Source organism: Salarias fasciatus, chromosome 18, assembly GCF_902148845.1.
Source record: "Salarias fasciatus chromosome 18, fSalaFa1.1, whole genome shotgun sequence".
NCBI lineage: Eukaryota > Metazoa > Chordata > Actinopteri > Blenniiformes > Blenniidae > Salarias > Salarias fasciatus.
The window spans coordinates 19592725-19598746 of record NC_043762.1 but is presented as its reverse complement, the minus strand read 5'-3'; the positions used below and the strand labels follow the sequence as shown (position 1 = coordinate 19598746).

Genomic DNA, 6022 nt, shown 5'->3' with positions numbered 1-6022 from the left:
ACACAGAGCGGGGCTGGGACCGCTCTGCGTGAGGAACCACCGGCCGGGGACAAGGTGCACGCCTGTGGGACACAAACCACAGGTTTCACACACACACACACGTCTCTCCTGCAGAGGAAGTCATGCTAACTTAAACGAAGAAAAGAAAACACACCTGCTACTGTAAGAACTTACAACCTCAAAAGCGCAAATTAATCCGCGACAACCACCGCGACCGGTTGGACGGCGTTAACGAACCAGTTTGAGTATGGGTGTATTTGTTGACGCTAATTTTAAGAAGTCAAAATGTTATATTACCTTTCAGCGCTGTCCTAATAGCTGTCAGACAGGGCGCCGCCATGTTGGTTGGGTAACAGGAACCGCGCATGCGCAGATTGGTTTGCTCTTCCGCCTCCTGCTGGATTTAAACTGCGCAACACAACTTTCTCTTCAATCCAAAACTTTTTTTTTTAATGAAAAAACAGCATCAGAAACCAAGACGATACATTTTAACCAACACTTTATTTTAACTCTTACTTATTCAAAATCCCTTACAACAGCAACTTTTATTATACCGGTGTGAAAAACAGCAGTTACACAATCAAGAAAGGCCTCCAAAACATCTGCAGGGAACAGAGCAACATATTTACATTTATTTTGAAGAGTCACAATTTTTTTTCTTTTTACAGTCAAGAAACTCTAAATGCTGTCTCCCATAGCTTCCATTATGTTTCTGGTATCTATGCATACAACGGAACAACTGTGAACGTCAGCTGTCGGTCTGCAGGAGAGTGGGTGGAGGGATGGAGTTCAGTCTTCTAGGATGTAGTTGGGGTTGACGACCAGAACGGCTTCTTCTGAGCTTGCGGACTCGGAGCCCTTCAGTCCGGCCTGAGACAGCTCGATGAGGATGTGATCCTGAGGAGAGGCATTCATCAGTACATGCAGCAGATCCACCCTGAAGAACCTTTAACTCAATGCACTTTGCAAACAGGTGAACTCACATAGTGCACCAGCCTGTGGATGACCTTCTCTATCAGACCCTTCTTGTTGATAAGCTCCTCTTCCGAGTCGATCTCTGACTCAATTTCCTTCAGATACCAGTTAACCACGGCCGTTTTCTTAAGCTCCTCCTCTTCCTCAGCTGGAGCACAGACAAAATAAAAACAAATCAGATTACACATTAAACTGTCAACAGTGTTGCGTGCTCGTATAACGGTGTGGGAACACCTCATACCATCCTCCGCTCTCCGTAGGTGCAGAACCAGCAGGTTGGAGAGCCGTTTGTACTCGGGGAAGGAGAGGCGAAGAGACGGTTTGGGCTGGCTGCCGTTCTCACTGTGGCCATTCACGCCATTGTCGTGCCCATTCATGCCATCCACATGGCCATTCACGCCATTAATGCCGTTCACTCCATTTGGTACGTTATTCCCTTCAAAGACAGACGTAAATTTAATAAAACCTCACACTGACGGAGGACGTACAGTGTCTCCTGGAGTGTGTGTGCCATTACCATCTTCCTGCTGCGCCTCCTCGTCCTCCAGGTCGTCCTCCTGGTCCAGGTTGATGTCGGGCGTCTCCACTCTGATGATGGATTTGTTAAGAAGGCGGAAAGCTTCCTTCACGTGTTTGGGCTGAACCTGAAGAAACATTTAAAAAAAGCAACATGTAAATAGTTTAAGAGACTCAGTTATGAGAAATGAAGCATTCTGAATCCTGACAGGAGGAACATATTGACAGAAACGGAGAGACTTCAAGGCCGAACCTCATCACAGCAGTGCATACGAGCCATGGCCTCCGACAGGCGGATCATGCTCTCCAGCTGCCGCACGTGATCCTCCACGCCGACTTGGCCACGCCCCCCCCGTCCCGCTGGCGGAGACGTTTGTACTGCTCAACAATGAACTCCTCCGACTCACTGGAGATCTACACACAGAGGTTACAGTGGTTGATGAGCAGCGAGTCTCAAAACGCACACAGACGGTCTACAAACGATACGAACGGCCACCTTGGGTTTAAACTGCCTGGCAAAGAGAAGGTATCTGCGGATCTCGTCCAAGGAGTAGAGCCGGTCGACCGACTCCTCCACACGGGAGTGACTGCGTCTACTGTCACCTGAGAAACGGGAGGAAAGAGGTGTGCTGTTAAAAGTCCCATAATGAGAATCCGCAATAGAAATGATGAATAGTTTTTCTCTCATACCTCATTGCTGTCATCCACCAGGATGAAGAAGAGGTCGAAGCGGCTCATGATGGGCGCCGTCAGGTTGACGTTCTGCTTCAGACTCTTGCTGCGGTCGTAGCGTCCGCCCACGGGGTTGGCAGCAGCCAGGATGGAGGTGCGAGCATTCAGGGTGGCCTGGAGGGGAGAAAGGTGAGGTGCTGTTTTACTAAAGACTGTCGATCAGCAGAAGGAGACCGACCCGTCACTCGCTTCCTTTCTCATTCAAAAAAGATCCACTCAAAGTCAACCGGTGACCCTCGATGTGATTGTCTCAGGCTGCCAGTCCAGAGTGGATCTTACTGTTGAGGTCGTCTCCTGCCTCTAAAAACATCCCACTGGAGTGACGAGTGTCTGGAGCATGTCTGATATGAACGTGTTGACGTGGGTTCCTGACCGAGGCCGCTGTGTCTCACCTTGACTCCAGCTTTGGTGATGCTGATGGTCTGCTGCTCCATGGCTTCGTGGATGGCCACTTGGTCTTTCAGGTCCATCTTATCAAACTCATCAATGCAGCAGACACCCTGAAACATCGATGAGCGTTAACGGCACCGGATGTAACCGGGATATTTCTCTACATCTGCACTTTTAGCAGCGCTTACGTTGTCGGCGAGCATCAGCGCGCCGGCCTCGATGACGAACTCGTGGGACTCCTCGTCTCGGACCACGCCGCCGTCAGACCTGCAGCGCTGCTGGCTTTGCCGCTGGTGTAGACGGCTCTGGGACTGAACTCCTCCACATGCCTGAACACAACGCATTCATATTACCGACTGATCTCTGCACAGACATGTCTGTTCCAATCCAGTACGGTCCAACTATGAACCGATGCTACACACTTGAGGAACTGGCTCTTCGCGGTACTCGGGTCTCCCACGATGCAGACGTTGACGTCTCCTCTCAGGGAGGTTCCCTCCATGGTCGTCTTGGGACGCCTCCGAAGAGCATCAGCAGCACGCCGCGCTTGACCTCGTCGTTCCCTGCAGCGTCGCAGCGATCAATATTCCACCCACAAACCACCACTTCACAGACGCATGAAGCCAGAGCGGCGCCGAGGGGTCGGCCCACTCACCGTGGATGGTGGGGAAGAGGCTGGTGCACAGGTTGTGGTACAGATTCTTGTCCTGACTCATCTCAAACACCTTCTCCCATTCCTTCTCAGTCATCTGGCTCTTGATGCTCTCAGCCGTTTGCTCCTCCTCTCGCAGCTCTTTACCACCAAACTGGAAAAGGATTTTTTTTAAGCACCGGGTAGGTTTTGAAATTTGCGACATCTTTAATTTGATAAGATTTCTTACTCGTGGATTGGTTGGAGCCACATTACAGGCCAGAAAGGCCAGTCTGTAGGACAGCTCTCTGACTCCCAGAGCCTTCAGTCCTCTCAGACCCTCAGATTCTAAACCCTGAGGACCTCCGGCGACACGGGCGCTGGTCTCTGCTCGCACACCTGGAGGGAAAGAAAAAAAAACATTTGTACAGTCGGCCATGAAAAAGTGTTAAAGACTAAAAAAAAAAAAAAAAACAACTGTTTGAGCTTTAAAGCAAAAACCAGGAGTGTTGAGCTGAGAGACATCAGGCACCACAATGAGGGTCCCGGTGAAGTCGCAGCGGTCACCGGCCTGAGCCGTCTCCACAGCCTCCGCCCTCAGGACGATCTCCAGGGAGCGCGGGATCGAACCGCGAGGCAGCTCAGCCTGCGTCTCTTGGATACGAACCTGAAAGCGAGCGATGGAATGAAGTTAAGAAAAGCAGCTCAGGGCTGCCGGAGGCGTCACCTGCGACCCCCGCCGTCCGAACTCTCTGCTACGCACCTTCTGGAAGTCGATGAACTTGGATTTGTGCGTGTCCAGGTGGAAGCGGGAGCGGTTGTTGCAGACTGGGTTTCTGCAGATGGTGGGCGGGGAGTATTTGAACTGCTGCGGGACGTCTTTGATCACTGACTGGCAGTCCATGCACAGGAAGGTTCCACTGACCTGGAACCACAAAGCACGTTACGGTAAGGGACTGCGTGACATGTGGCGCTCACTGATCATCTGATCGGAAAACTGTCTCACCAGCTCAGGATGGACTGGGTGCGTCCTCACCACCTGACCACTGATCCTCACCAGGGTGCCGATGCGCATTGAGGACAGCTCGCGAATCCTGGAATAAAGTAGAGTCAACAGTTAATTTACATCAATAAGCTACACCTGCTCTCACCTGTGTTTGGATCAATCACGTTTGTTTGTCACTGGATTCAGCAAGGATGGCACCATAATCTAAGATACAGTAAAACCTGCAGGCTCGATCTGTGCTCGTTAAATTTACTTGTCTTACTTGTGTCTGGTGGGATCCTTTATGGCAACGTAGAACTCCTTGTTGAGAGGAACATTTCCATGGTCGCGAGCGAAGTTGCGCACAGCCCGACAAAGGTAGGGATACTCTGAAAGCACAGAGAGCTCCATGGTGAGCTACAGGAAGGAAAGGGACAGGACAACAGATCCCCACACCCTCGGTGCTGCGACTCACCTGTAGTACATCTCCTGGATGGTGGTGGCCAGCTCCTGGTTGAAGCCCTCCAGGTCCGTGAAGCTCACCAGCAGGGTGTTTCTTTCCGGCCTGATCAGCTCCTCGGCCTCCCGGACATACTTCACCTCTCCGTCCGGAGTCTGAAACCTGCACGAAGACGAGAAGGGACATTAAAAAATAAGAAAGATCCGACTAGTTTGGTGTCAGCTGAATGCTATCGAGCCACGCTGCATTGCAACAACAGAAAAAAAGCATGCTGCTGCCGGTTGACTCACTCCTCCAAGAAAGCCTGGAATAACTTCTGGCATTTCTCCGCCAAGTCGTCTTTCACCATCGCGCCGGCATTCTCCGCGTTCGCCGTGGCAACATCCATGCTGAGACGCCGTGAACCCGCAGGGAAAACTCTCCAAAAAGCGCTGTAAGTTTACTGCGAGACGGCGATCCGCTTCACACAGACGGAAACAGCGAGACAACAGCAGCACGCAGCTTCGCGCGAAAACTGACACCACGTGACGTTTGGCGCGCCGGTTTCCTCCAATCCGCGAAGACTCGGAAAGAACTTCTGGATTTTAGCCAATCAGAGGTTGAGACGTAATCTGACGGAAGGGCTGGCCTCCAGTTTCCCGCGACGAGTGTTCAGGGCTCAGAGGAAACATGGAGGTCGGAGTTATGAAGTTATTTCTCTTATGTTTGTGGTTTGAAGAACCACGTGAATGATATAATCACAAATTAAACACAATCTGGACGAAATCTCATCTTCAAAAGAATGATAGGTTAAAGAAAATTGCTGCAGATGCCGAGTTTCACGAATGAAGGGTGCATGTTTGATAATACCACCCAAATTTACAAGACAACAGTGATGCTTGTCATGATGTGTGATTTGGAGCCACTGGAGCTCTGAAAGACTGGAGGTGACAGACAGGAGGATGCTGAGACTGTGAACAGAACTGAGGGGCAGACAGGAGCCTGGTTAGATCTGGAGATGTGCTGTGGATACAGTGTACAAAGGACACTGAAAACAAAAATAAGCAGAATAAGAAAAAGAAAACCTCAGACGATTGAAATGAAGGAGGGCATGGAGATGGTTGGTGAAACAGCAGAAGGGACAGATGATGGTAACACCTGAAGGAAGAGGAAGAATAGTTTGTTGGTCACATCAATCTGTCCAAATTGTACCCAAACCCAATGTCCACTGTAAAATTCATATGTTGAATAATTTCTGTATAATAAAGTATTTACTGTCATATTTATAAGCATTTACATGAAGCTGAAGCCACAAATTATCACTATATTAAAAATCAGATACAGTTTGCAGCTT

General features: G+C 50.1%; 1 pseudogene; it reads right to left on the bottom strand.

Annotated features, from left to right (window-relative positions):
* Positions 1-771: 771 nt before the first annotated feature.
* LOC115406084 (zygotic DNA replication licensing factor mcm6-B-like) lies at positions 772-5168 on the bottom strand (annotated as a pseudogene).
* Between the last annotated feature and the right edge of the window lie 854 nt (positions 5169-6022).